Genomic DNA, 15,539 nt, shown 5'->3' with positions numbered 1-15,539 from the left:
TAGAAAAGAGGAAGCTTCATGAAGTTTCATGAGCCATGTAGTGTTAGTCCAGCCCCAGATGGCTTTGTTTCACCAGATTATTCCTGGATACCTAATAAAAGAAGAAACTCTTCACCTGTTCAAAACAGGGAAGGTCATGCTGCCTATTGTGTTCTGATGCAATTGTTGTTGACCTTTACTTGCTCAGCCCAATAAGACTACCCTCTGGTGCTGATGCCCTAGCTGCAGTGCCAACTTGGGCAAAATCAGCTACATTTGGATATCATCCATGATGCTTCTCTTTATGCAAAGGTGGAATTTCCTTCAACTTCTACCTGCTTTTGCTGACACTCCTGTGCTTTCAGTTTGCTTTGAAAGTTGTTCCCCTTGGATTTGATCGTTTTTTACTGGCAGGAAATTAAGTGCAATAAATGAACAGATATGCCTCTCTATCATCTATCAATCATCATCTATCTATCATCTATCTTCCTATCGATCATCTATCTATCTATTATCTATCTATCCATCTATCTACCATAAAATTTTTCCTCTTTGGTCTTTTTTAGGCTTTCTCTTCTAGACCCTATAAACAACCAAGCTCAAATTCAGATCTGAGGATACATTGTGACCACCAACACACAAAATTTTGTTTTGCTTTTTAAATATAAATCAGAATGTCCTCATGATATTTGAATCAGCTGAAATAAAATACCTGGTAATATTTGAGGCACGGACTGGCTCAGTTGGGAGAGTATGCAACTCTGGTCTTGGCATTGTAAGTTTGAGCCCCACATTGTATGTAGAGATTATTTAAATAAAAACTTAAGAAAAAATAAACATCAGGGGTGCCTGGGTGGCTCAGTCAGTAAAGTGTCTGATTCTTAATTTCAGCTCAGGTCATAACCTCAGGGTTGTGAGACCAAGCCGTGAGTGGAGCTTCATGCTGAGTATAGAGCCTGCTTAAGATTCTCTCTCTCCCTCTCCTTGTGTTCCTCCCCCATCTTCCTCTATCAAAAAAAAAAAAAAAAAATCTTGTAATATTTCTTCAGTGAGATTGAATACATTAATTTCTGAAGTAAGCAGAAAGAATAAGAAATGGAAGGTAAAAACTAAAATAAGAATAACTCTTCAACTGATTAGCAAAGTACTTCTTTGCCAAGCAGCCGTCCACTCTTTTTGTATTGTAAGCTTCATTCTACTAATTTTTGAAATTCCTTATTGCCCTTATCCGGTCAAATATGTAAGTATTAGGTTAAAGGTGATTAACAAATGCATGAATAGCTGAGTGCCTTCCCTTATCCTGATTCTGAGAGTAGAATTTACTTCTGTTTATTTCATGCTTTGTGTATATACTCAAAAGATAAGTTTTAGCTTATATTTAGGGATTTTCACATACACCAGAAGAAATTTAGAGTAAACCTATACAGGCCACCAAAATGAAAAGTCATATTTGACTCTTTTTTTTTTAAATGAAAAGTCATATTTATTTATGTTCTGGATTTCTAGCCCTTATTTCATATGAGTATCAATGAGAATACAGTTTAAATTCCAGGAAAAAAATAGTTGTAAATTTCTATTTCATTCAGAGTTCTCAAAATTTCCCAGAGTGTTTATATTTTCATCAAAACTGATCTATTGCTGGAACGTCCTTTTGAAGTCCCTGACGTATGAGTGATATTAGTCTATTAATAGTTTGTTTTTAATGAACAGTGGTACTAGTTATCTTTGCTATGTAATAAAATACCACCGATTTTGCGACTTAAAACAACATTTAGATTCTGTGGGACAGGAGCCTGGACATTACTTGGCTGGATCCTCTACCCAGTGTCCTCACAAATCTTCAGTCAAAGGTTGTAGCCTAGGCTGTCATCTCATCTGAGGTTCAGGCTCCTCTTCCAAGTTCACTGGTTATTGTAAGTTTCTTTTTTTTTTTTTTTAAGATTTTATTTATTTGACAGAGAGAAATCACAAGTAAGCAGAGAGGCAGGCAGAGAGAGAGGAGGAAGCAGGCTCCTCGCTGAGCAGTAAGCCCAATGTGGGGCTCGAACCCAGGACCTGGGATCATGACCTGAGCCGAAGGCAGCGGCTTAACCCACTGAGCCACCCAGGCGCCCCTATTTTAAGTTTCTTGAAGTTTCAGGACTGAGGCTCTCAGCTTCTGGAGATCACATATTATTTCCTGCCACATGGCCTTCTTCACAACATGACAGTTTGTTCTCTCAAGGTCTAGACTAGTGACGGCTGCTTCCTATCTTTTAACTCTAGAGTCTCTTTTACAGGCTCTCCCGATTGTATTACAACCACAACCAGAGATAATCTCTCTGTTGATTAACTCAGAGTCAACTGATGAGAGATCTTAATTACATCTGCAAAATCCATTTACCTTTGCCGTGTAATGTAATTTAAGCAAAGGAGGGTTATGACATTATATTCACAGGTCTGGCCTGTACTCAACAGAAGGGAATTATACAGGTTATGGACACCAGGGGACAGAAATCTTGTCATCTCAGAATTCTGCCTACCATGTAAGTTTGAAAGAAATTTTTTAAAAATATTTTATTTATTTGACAGAGAGATCACAAGTAGGCAGAGAGGCAGGCAGAGAGAGAGGAGGAAGCAGGCTCCCTGCGGAGCAGAGAGCCTGATGCGGGGCTCGATTCCAGGACCCTGAGATCATGACCTGAGCCAAAGACAGAAGCTTTAACCCACTGAGCCACCCAGGCGCCTCCCCCCAAAATTTTTTAATGATACAATTAAGATTATAGTTTCAGGAAAGTAACCGTCAAATCAAACAAAGTGTTTACTTTATAAATGATTCACTGTTTTTAGAATATGTTGGTCAATTAAACATTTAATATTTTTCATGTGAAATGACATACGGTTCCTCCAATAGATAAAATAAATTGTGGGTTTAGGTAGGGGGGAAGAGTTAGTCAAAACACCACTTCCTCATACATGTTTCAATCTGTTAACCATTTGCTAAGGATTTTTAAAGCTTCTACATGAGAAGGAAGGTATTTATTGAATGCAGTTGGAATTAAATGCATTTAGATAGGCTGTTCCATTGTCTAGTAAGGAAATGCCCTAAAGGTGGAAGAGAATCCTGAATTAAATTTTCTGTTATGTGAATTACACTTACCGGTCTTACCCTATTTAAACAATATATAGGGAGCTCTATCATTTGTTTCTCAGTACTTGGTCCAAGACTAAATATCAAGTAACTAATATGGTCTATAGTTTTCTGATTTATCATCGCCATTACAAATTCAGTTTCATTGCTTAAGTGTACTTGGATCTGTTTGGCACTTTAGAACACGGTTAGGTTTCTTTTTACAGACGTCAGTGTCTTAGAAAGGCTTATATTATTTAAGCTATTTATATAAGGATTGAGGATACATTAATTTTAAATGTTCTTAAAATTTTAGAAAGATTAATACAGCTCAATTTTGCCATCACTGTTTGTGGTTTTTAAAGATGTCTTGATATTTTTAAAATACTGTTTGTATTTTTTAAAGATGTCTTAGGCAAGTCATAAAAAAATAACGATACAGAAATGATCTGTAATAATATTCACTCCATTGTAAGAGTTCATCTTGCTAAACAGCTTCTCATTAAGTAAATCAAGCATTTGGGGGCATCACTATAATTATACGTTCCTTAATGTTAAATTTATTCAATATCTATTTTTCAATTAGCCGGATGGAATCTTGTCTTCCAATATTTAACATGCATATGGTGAATACTGCTGTGTGAAACCCAAATCCTTCGGTTTTGCTTTACATGATTAACATTTCACCCAGCTTAATCTGTATATTTGATTTTAAACTTCTGGGATGGTCTGTGATGCATGCTTTGAATGAAAAAACAACAGCCTTGACTCTGAGAAGATGATTCTGTTATGGTCTTACTAGCAGAACTGATCCATCTGCTCTCAATTTCTTGCACTTTATAATTTACTTGTATATGTGTATGTGTGTGCTTCATTCACATTCTGGCTTCTGCAAAAAGTTTGGTTTACCTTTCAAACACAGTTAAGAGATGCCGTCGGTTTATTCATCTGGATCCTCCATGTAGAGGACCATGAAAGAGACTGGAGAAAGTAATTACAGATTTCTATTTCTGAAAACTTCCTACAACTGTATTGAATGAAACAAAATCAAAACAAGTACAAAAACAGCCTCAAGTGCGGTGTTTACAGTGGGTGGGTGGGGAGGCGGATTTAATGACCATACTACATAAGAGTATGTTTCATTAGGTAAAAATTTCAACACAACTCAAAAATCTGCTAGTCCTTTCATTTATTCTTTATGTCTTGTTTTTCAAGTACTGCACAGGAACTGTGTACCTGTTACTAAAGTATTTTGTGCAATTTTTAAGCAAGAATAACCCTAAGTAACCAGAGTTTTAATTTAATTCTTAAGATTCTTCACAGCAAAACTCACAAGGGAATAGAGTCCATGTTTCCAATGGTAGAACATGGACTATTCTCAGGGAAGTATTTTCTTTCCTCAATTCCTTGTTCCTCTCTCCCAAAGCCAGTTGCTAGTCTTTTTAAGAATGTGGCATATACAAGCAGCCTATTTCCTTTCAACAATTACATAATAATTTCCCACTTACCTGAAAAACAGCACAGTCTTATAACTCCTAATGCTGATGATGAGCTGTTATTCTTTCAGCAACCATTACAAAGATTCTCAATTTCTTCTGAACCAAGGCCATTTTCAGCAAGGGTATAACATCACCATGGATGGTCTTGTGAGCATGAGATAATACACTTTGTCCATGGATTAGAAGATTTATTACTCACTTCAACAAATACGTATGCCACACGTACAGTGTGTATAGCTCTATGTCAGTGTCTCATATTAAAAAGACAATGCTCAGTAAAAATATGTTCAAGAGCAATAGCCAGTATGGAAATGAAAATGAAAGCCATAACAAAATATTGCTATATACCTATAAGAATGGCAAAAATGAAGAAAAAATGTGCTATCACAAAATTTTCTTCCGAGCTTAAAGATTCTGAACCCCAGAAAGCTAAAGGCAAAGCCCACGTAGTCCACACTCTTCAGAACTCTTCTCAGACTACAGCATTCATTCAAAATAGCAAATGGTGCCCATGCGGCAGCATCAGGGAGACTGACTTAAGCCCAAAGGGGCTTTTTAAGTTGAGGAAATGATAAGTTACTTTTAATGGGACATCAGTTTTCTTTCAGATATAAATATAAATAGGGTTAAAAGCAATACCAACGTGAGCTATAGATGATATCTAGACATTTGGCATATCCCAGTTATAGTTTATCACTTTAAGCCCCACTGCTCAATTTTTAAGTGATGTGCGGGGGAAAAAAAAAAAAGTTATTCTAAAAGAATGAAAATATTCATGTACCACAGATTTATTAGAGAAGAACAGTTAACATAGCTACAGTAGAAATTGGGCATATTTTATATGTGTGTTATACAGTGTGTTATACAGTGTGTTATACAGTGATGATTACTCTTTTGTGATCATGGGTTGCGCTGTGTTTACTTTAATACAAGCTTATGGATATGGACTACCTCTTAATCTCACGCCATTATTGAGTCTGTCTTCTGTGTAAACTTTTGTGTTTAATTCCCCGTACAATACCAAATTGCAGGTCATTGTAATGGGTCTCAACCTTTTTTATTCATTCTTGTCAACAATTATGTTGTAAATATGATCACATAATAAATAGAATGGTGTTCTTTAGCACCATCTAGCTTACTTTTTGAGGAATTCACACACTGAAATTTATCTTTTATAACACCAGTAATGACAATTTTAGATAGTATGGCTATGAAGGTCTATGAAGATAGGTCAAAATGACTACAAGCATTAATGTCATTTTAAAAAAATTACTTTATGCACACCGTTGCTTTCTCATAGCATTAAGGGATTTGTCTTTTTGTACTGTCACTATGTCTTAAGAAATCATTTTCTTTGTGCTAATTGCCAGAAGTGCTTCATTTAAATGGGAACATTTCACTTAATTGCTCTTCAGTTGCTGATAATCTTTAGAACTAATGTATTTTTTTTATCAATGGAGATTGAAAGCACTTTATAAAATAATTTATTAATTCTTACTTTGGGTAATGAAACACAAGTTATTGACATTGCCTTGAGAGAAAGAGCTAAGTTATATACAGAGTAGGGAAACAAAATGTAATATGTTGACCTACATTTAGCTGACAAGCACACTTAATTATGGGAAATTAACATCTACTGCTTATCAAATACCTTCTAGAAGAAAATATTTTGATCAATTTCTGATTCTGATACACTAGATTATTTTGATATTTCCCAGTAGTTTGTATTTCTGTGTCACTATTTAAATTTATCTATTCTGCTTGAGGTTGGCACTCTTCAATTTCTTTTATAATAGTTGCAAGTTACCATCTAATTTGTGCCTATTACCAGCCCAACGAATCTATTTAGGAGAAAGTATAGAACTTGGAGAAATGCAAGATATACACTAGTGTAATGTGTTTTATAAAAACACTTAATGCATGTTAGGAAAAACATTAAAGCAACTGGAGTTTCAAAACTAAGGTTTAAAAAAGTTAGTAATATGGATACTCAAGCAAATATCAGAATGTTTCAATATACTATATTTATAACCATTTAATTTGGTTACCTTATGTTAGGTGAATGAAATAAAATAGGTCTAAAATAATCCATCCTAATGTTAGAAGTTGCATAATATTTGTTAAAATGGGCACATTTTTACAATGTTCTCATTGAAAAAAAATATTCCTGATATGTCTGGTTTGAATTGCAATTTAGAATTAAATATTATGGTGTTAGTTTGGTTATCAAAATTATATAAAATTTTAAGGTATTAGAATAATTATTCTCCATCTTACTCATTCACTTACCTAACATTTATTGAATAAAAAGTATTTACCAGTCACTGTTCTAAATGAGAAGTTGGTGGTACTCAATGCAGTTAAAGTCTCTGATCTTAAAGAGCTTTTATGCTAATAAGGGTGTACCAACTGGTGTGTGTATGTGTGCATGTGTGTATGTGATATGTGAAATAGTGATAAGTGAACACTATTAAGTAACAGGAAATGTAAATGATGTGATAATGACTTTTATTTTCTTAGATTGGATGGGCAAAAGACTGACATTTAAGAAGAAATTTGAAGGTCAAGGAATCAACCATAGAAAGAGGAGAAGGAAGAATATTCCAGAAAATTGGAACACCTATTTAAATCTCTTAAGTGGCTAAAAGTTTATCATATTTGAAAAACTACAACTATGGTGTGAATTCAATAAAGTAGGTAGAATGAAAAGTGTTGAGGTATATGACTGGGGCTAGACCTCATAAGATTCTAAACTAGGGGAAGGAGCAATCTTTCTTCCTCTCTCCCACTTCTCCTCCCTTCCTTCTTCTCTCCTTCCCTCCCTACCTCTCCTTTCCACCTTTCTACAGTAACCCCAATGGGAGTTGACATTGGCTTTTATTAGGATCTTTGTAAAACATACATAAAGACAGGGGTAGAGTCCATATATGTTTGCAGGTAGTATAAATCGGATTTTTTGATGAAATAAGTTTCAGAGTATGTAGTTGGGAAAAGAAAAGTATCAAGGGGAATACAATTACTTAAAGCTTGACAATTGGGTGCTAGTGTTTCCTTAACAAGTGGATGCTAATGTTGCCTTTTACAAAACCGAGAAACTGGTAAGCAATTGATTTCATTCCTGGCAGAATCAAAATTTCTGTTTGGGCTTTTTCAGTTTTGAGATGTTTGTCTTGTTAAGGCATTGAGTAATTATTGATATGTATCTAGTGTGTGTACCAGAAGTCAGGATAGGAAATATACCTTTTGGAATCATCTTCACTTGTATGCACTTTTTTTCCTCCCAAGAAACAAACCTATAAGCTTACTTAAAATAGGTTCAATCACTGGTTTTATACGAAATGAGAAAGAAAAATTTTATTTTTTAAATTTTTTTCCATTTAAATATAGCATATTGATCATAGAAATTCTAAAGCAAATTAAGGAAAAAAGCAACAGTCTCAACACAAATGAACATAACAATTAGTTATTTGCTGTGTTTATTTATAGATTTTCCATAACAAATTATAAAGGCGAGAATGTTCACTTGGTAACATCATTGCAACTAAAATATCACCAAACAACTTTAATTTAATTAGGAAGTTATTTTTTTTTCTGTAACTCTAACACTAGTTCTATTCAAGAGGCAAAATTACCTCACTCATCATTTCCAAAATCCTGTCCGCCATGCTATTTTCTTTATAGGACTTCAGACTCAACATCTCAGTGCATGATAGAAGCAAAAGTGAAATGTAGCTACTATGGATAAGTTTAGGTACATGCAGTGTTCAGGAAAAGCATCACACAGAGCAAAATATCCCAATCTGTTCCATCTACCCAAACATTTAGCATTTTCAATTCTTTCTCTTCTGTTTTATAAGATGCAGCTACTCTTCTGTACTTAATTTAATTTACAATATTTTGCTGGTGGCCAGGCTTCCATATTTTCCTGCATTATCCTCTTAGCATCTGCCTTTTTCATTCCTTGATCATTGCCTATAAGACTAAAAAGTCTTTATTCTGGAACAAAGCCTCGTTTTTTATCCCATGCTCTGCCAACCTGGAAACAGCTCCAGTCTTATCTCATATTTATACAGAATGCCAAATCCTGTTCCCTTAATTGTCTCATCTGGGGAGCCAAGAGTGCATAAAACAGCTGGTAGCAAGTGTGTATATAGCAAATAGGTAGGGTAGACTTTCCTGCAAAATTCAATGCTGCACTAAGAATTTTTGCAGTTAGGGTTCTTCCCTCTGGAGGAAACCAACACAATTGGTTCTGTTAAAACTCATTTGCTGTACACAACCATCTTCCAGATGGTAGCCTCTGACACCACAAAGTGCCCGAGGCAGAGTTGTGGTTGTAAAGATGTACATATGAATGTGATAGGGTAAGGAATACTTCTTTAACAAGCAACTGAAAAAGGCATTTAGGAGATGGAGACTTTGTCACTCTGCTCTTCAGACTCAGTGGTGATGCTGTCATGCTTTGCAGTTAGCATAAAAACTGAGATGCTATTTTGCTCATTTGTACATGTGCTAGAGATCTATTTAGGTCTTCATTGTTTTTCTATAAATGTGCAATATGTTTTTTAAGACAGAAATGCGACAAAACTTTGCATATTTTGTTCATAATGCAATCTTTTGTTTTGAAGATAGTTCTCTTTCTAAGCCTATGAATTTAGGTCACTTTGAAATTGAATTCTCATAGAAAGCCATTATCATGTTGTCTATTGTCTTTCTTCCCATATTTTAGCCTTAAATATTGAAGGTCACATTTACTGTGCATCTACAATGTTTTTGTTCATGCCTCTAAACTCCATCTATGTATTTTCTATTGATTTCAAAATTAAATCCAGACCTGGATGAGGTAGAGAGGATAATAAAGGGGGGATTGAAGTGAATAACTCAGTGTTTCATTCCATATTTGCAAAAAAAATTATTTATAACAATCACACTTAAAATATTTTTTCTTGATTTGATAATATCTTGCTAATTATTTTGTTCTTTTAAAATAAATAACTGTCTTTGTTCTTTTAAAATAAAGCTGAGTCCCTTGGGTTGCCTGGGTGGCTTAGTCAGTTAGGCATCTGCCTTTGACTCAGGTCATGAACCCAGGGTCCGGGAATTGAGTCCCACATGGGGCTCTTTGCTCCTCTGCCTGCCACTCTCCCTGCTTGTGCTCTTTCTCCCCATCTCTCTCTGACAAATAAATGAATAAACTCTTTTAAAAATATATAAATAAATAAAGCTGAGTCCCAGAGTAAGTTGCAGATTGATACTTTATATATAAAACATGATATAATCATTTAGATTTTTTAAAATATCTCCCTCATTCAGAAGAGAATAGATTAAAACCAACAGAATGTAAATTTTTAAGAAATTCAAAATAACTACATTGGGAAAACTAAATCAGTTTTAAAATTGATCTTCCGGTGTATAATAGAATTTTTTATCATAACTTGATTTTGTTTCTGGAATATCAGAGTGTTGAGATTAGGATGTCAAGATTTTGGGCAGGTTGTAAAGTCAGTTCATAATGTAAGTGATTTGACAATTAGCTTTATGCATAATTATGTCATTTATTCACCCATCAAATGTATTGATGGTCTACTATGTGCTAGATACTGTTGAAATTGTAAGGGTACATTGTTAAGCCAACAAACATACAAGTGAGAAATTTTAAAAATATGGCCCATTTGGCACAAAGTAAAAGTTGCAGGAAATAGCTAAAAATTTTAAAAATCAAAAATTACCAAATCTCACTTTCACATAATGTAGATAATAGGGAAACAAGAGAACTGATTCTATAATTTGCTAAGAAACTGACGTTCTGGAAGGAGGAAAGAACTTATCAATATAGAGTGATATAAACAGGAAAAATGACTACAGCCAAGTTCCTCCAATTCTTGGTGACAGATTCATTTGATTTTGAATTGCATGGAAACTATACATCCATCAATTTGCTTTTATTCAGTGATATTTCTGAGGGGGATTTTGCTAGACTGTTGTTCTGGAAATTAGTTTTCTGAGTTGCATATGCCAGAACGGCACTCCTGGAATTTGTTTTTAAGTAAATGCCTTTGAGATTATAAAGAAATACACAATATACACCATCAAAAAGTTATTTTCAAATCAAATAAAATGTTTTTTCATGTATATTTTATATCCCTACTTAATAATAAAATAATTTATATTTTCACCAGATGTCTTTATTATATCAGTCCAGATTTTTCTATTTCTCATGTGAGATCAGCACATTTCATATACTATACATTGGGGAAATAATAGAGAAAAGTGAAAAATAAGAATTTACAAGCTTGTGATTGTTCCAACTAATAGGACCCTAGTAGATTGTTTTTCTCACATATTCCTCAGAGGAAACAGGTAGATTTTTGGACTATGTATTTATTCTTAGTTTAACAAATATATTCAGTCATAGATACTGAAGGATGCCATGAAACTTGGCACAGATAACAAAACTTGTCAGAGTATGTATATACAAATAAGAATAGTAACATTCACTTATGAGAAATTATAGATAACATGTTAAAAGAGAATGTATGTATATAAATTCAGAATAGTTACAAATATATACAAATTACTATAATGAATACATACTAATAATTAATGTTTTAATTAAACATTGAACTTGTAAAGAATAACATTGGAATAAATTTAAAATTAAAAGAGTTGATTTAGGCTAGGGGCTTACTTTTCAACAAAAAGAGCTGTGTTTCAACTAAAGTAAAAAACAAATCTATACTCCAAAATATTCTTTCAGCACGTATCTGCATCTTTCAGTCTCTTCATCTCTCTTTATAAATATACTCAATTAAATCAATATAATAACTAAGTAATTAGTAATTTGAGATTTTGACAACTTAAATTTAGATAATATCTATATTTTTTTAAAAAATCCAATATTGGATAGGCTTTAATTTCTTTTTAGTTTCTTATTTCATTGCAAGTTTTTATTTAAATTCTAGTTAACATACAGTGTAATGTTGGTTTCAGAAGGGATGGGCTTTATTTTAAAATAATGTTTGTTGATCCTACAAATTATTACATCTTCTTCTATTTTGTTTTTATTTCTTTTGAGGATTCCCTTTAATGGTCTTTGATAAAATAACACAGGCAATAAGTTCTGGTACATTAATATAATGTCAGATTGAAAGAAAAATTGAAAGCTCAAATACATTGAATAATTCTTTGTGGATATTTAGAAAGGCAATAACAATGGTTTCCACATTTGAAATACTGACAAATCAGGGCGCCTAGGTAGCTCACTGGGTTAAGCATCCAACTCTTGATCTCAGGATCATGAGATCGAGCCCGATATCATCTCATTGAGCTCGAGCTCAGCTGGAAGACTGCTTGAGATTCCCTCTTTCTACCTCTGTCCCTCCTGGCCCTGTACTCGTACATATACTCTCTCTCTCTCAAACAATAAAGTCTTTTAAAAAAAGAATATTGGCAGGCCGCAAAAAGTTCCTCCATACTCCTTACAATAAACCATCAGTTTAGACTCCACAGCATAATAAATACAAAAATAATTTGCCTATGCAAATAAATATATGTTTTCTAATACTGATTAGTGTATTATAAGGTAAAACCCATAGATACATTTGTCATGCTTTGAATTTTTAAAGAAGGATACAGTAGATTGTGTGAGTTTTAAAAAATTCATTTGATACATATTGAGGTCCTACAGGTTGTCAGCCTTCTAATTAAGTGTTGCCAAGACAAAATTATCCCTGAAGACCTTAACTTTGTCAATTTAGAGATCACAATAATTGATTTTATCATTTTACAAAGAGACAAACCAAAATCCTGCAAGAATAGTGTCTTGGAGAAACAGAGGATTCAAGGTTTAGAGACAGATGTAGGAAAGCCACAGAAACCATAGCAATGAAGGGAAATGTTGAATGGAGGAAGAGGTCTTACCATTATGAGGTCAAAAAGGGTAAAGAGAGGATGTGGTTGACGAACTCTAGAAAGAGAAAGCTGGAAAGTTCTTCAGGCAGTGGCTCTGACCTTTGGTGGTGAGGCTCTGCTTGTATAAGGTGAACCCAAACACAGGAAATGGGAGAACATAATAATGCAACCTCCTACTCCTCCCACCCTCTGATCTCCTGCTTGACTTCTGGTCTTTCTCATTGGCTTGAACCAGTTGAAAGCAAGAAGATATTGAAGCCAAATTAAATAGACTAAACAGCCAGCATCCTGGGGCACCAAGCAAGATAACAAGAGGATGGAGAGTGAATCCAGATCCACAAGTGAATGATATCCCACATGCTCCATTCTTTCCGTTCTTTTTACCTGCTGCCTATGCCCCTCCTTTTTTTTCCTCACATGAACTACTGTGTTCCCAGTACAGTCTCTCACCCTCCATTGTATAATCATAAGTGATATTAATTTTAACATACTCCTTCCAGAAACCTAAAATACTAACTTTCCAGGGTTCTTCATATGAGGTAGTGGAAGGGGGTTGAAAAAATAAAATAATTTATTACTTCATAAAGCATATTGCCATAGTCCTTTCCTTTGTATTTAGTCATAATGCTTAATATTGTGATCATATTCACCATCTCCCTCCTCTGTGTTCCCTTTAACTACAGCTGGACAGCATCTTCTGCTTACCAAATCTCCACTCCCATACAACCTGAATCCTTGGGGACCTTATCTTTATTGAGTTGCATCTTATTAGGACTATGGGCAAACAGAATTAAAAAGCACCACAGTGAGTTATATTGGTTAGAAAAAAATTTGTTTTTCATTGTCCCTATTATGAAGTATTTTTTTTTCTGAGTACAGTCAATATACTGTACAAAAACTTCTCCTATGTTGTAGGTTCAGTGGACAAAGACCTCCAAATGTCCAATGACAACCTTGGTGTCTATTTTGTCAGAAATATTACTTATTTCTCTCAGAGAAGAATTCATCCTTCTGGCACTGGAATCTACCTTTATCAAGACTGTAGGGAGAAAAAAAATATTTCCTTTAGTCAGATGATTGTTTTGATAGTGTAATGAGCCAATTTTTTTATCCCCTTGGTCTTTATACATTCTCTCCATGAGATAGATGTCACCATAAAGAGACCTTTGGTCTAAAAAATATACTGTTGGTGAGAATACAAACTGGTGCAGCTACTATGGAAAACAGTATGGAGGTTCCACAAAAAGTTAAAAATAGAACCACCATACCAGCCAGCAGTTGTACTACTAGGTATTTGTCCAAAGGATACAAAAATACTGATTAGAAGGGACATATGCTCCCTGATATGTATAGCAACATTATCACAATAGCCAAACTATGGAAAGACCCCAAATACCCATGGACTGATGAATGCATGAAGAGGTGGCATATATATACAATAGAATATTACTCAGCTGCAAAAACAAAAATAAAACAAACAAACAAAAAACCTAAATGAAATCTTGCCATTTGCAACAACATGGATGGAGCTAGATAATATTATGCTAAGCAAAATAAATCAGTCAGAGAAACAAATACCGTATGATTTCACTCATGTGTGGAATTTAAGAAATAAAACAAATAAACATGGTGTGGATAAAGAGAGAAAAGCCAAGAAACACACTCTTAACTGTAGAGAAGAAACTGATGGCTATCGGGTGGGGTGGGAAGGGTGAGAAGTAGTAAAGGGAAGTGGGGATGGGTAAAATAGATGATGATTATTAAGGAGGGCACTTGTGATGAGCACAGTCTTGTATGTAAGTGTTGACTCACTAAGCTCTATACCTGAAACTAATATTACACTCTATGTGCACTGACATAAATACATAAATAAAAACATAAATATATATATCACATTCTTTCACATGGGACAGCATCTAGTTACATAGTTTCTTAAATTAATATTATTTGGCCATTTCACCAATGCCAGCTGCCTCTGAATGATGGAGAATAGTAAAGCCAGTTAAGTTGAGTGGAATGAGCCCATTTTCTTTTGCAGGATGGTCATATTTGGATAAAGTTACCTCTGTAAAACACAGAAGTGATTAAAATACTTTTTTAAAAAGATTTTATTTATTTATTTGACAGAGAGAGATCACAAGTAGGCAGAGAGAGAAAGAGAGAGAAGCAGGCTCCCTGGGGAGCAGAGAGCCCAATGTGGGGCTCGATCCGAGGACCATGAGATCATGACCTGAGCCGAAGGCAGCGGCTTAACCCACTGAGCCACCCAGGTACCCCTAAAATACTTATGTTTTGGAAACATTCAATAACTTCTCATTTCCTCTAAAATAAAACTCAAAAGCTTTATTATAAAATATAAGTTTAAAATCAAGTTTTAATTTTTCCTTTTGTTTTTATTGTCTACTAACAGTTTCTGGATTCTTAAAACTAGATTAACCCACTTGCTATTTACTTTTTTACACTTTCAGGCTTTTATTTACAGTTCTTCATTTCTAAAAATATCCTAATTCATCATTTCTACTTATCCAATATTCATTATTAAAATTCAGCTCAAAAAACTAGCTCTTCTAAATTTGCAGATAGATAGATAGATAGATGACAGATAGGTAGATATTTTTCCCCTCTGCCTTGTTTTTCTCTGTTGAAATATATGAGAGCAGGCAATATACATTGACTCTAACTCTATGTGACTATGGCTCATTTCTGATTTTAAGTTCCTCGAAGCCAGAGATTACATTACATAATTCTGTGAACCATGGTACCAAGCTTATTAGGTTTTCATCAGTTCTTTATTGAATTTGAATTAATGCACAGTTTTATATTAAGAAATGTATGATAAATTCATGATAATAAATCAATCATACTTTATTATTGAATGTTATAATTTGTTTTTCATCTTTTTTTTGAGGAATCAATGTCATAAACAGGGTGTTTAACTTGTCCTATTTGCATTCCTGATGTTTTCTGAGGCATATTTGATGCATCTCTGCTATCAACATTTACAGAAGTGGCTGCTCGAAGCAGAGAGGCAAAACATCTTT

This window comes from Lutra lutra, chromosome 3 (assembly GCF_902655055.1).
Source record: "Lutra lutra chromosome 3, mLutLut1.2, whole genome shotgun sequence".
In the NCBI taxonomy this organism is placed as follows: domain Eukaryota; kingdom Metazoa; phylum Chordata; class Mammalia; order Carnivora; family Mustelidae; genus Lutra; species Lutra lutra.
This window is presented reverse-complemented; position numbering follows the sequence as displayed.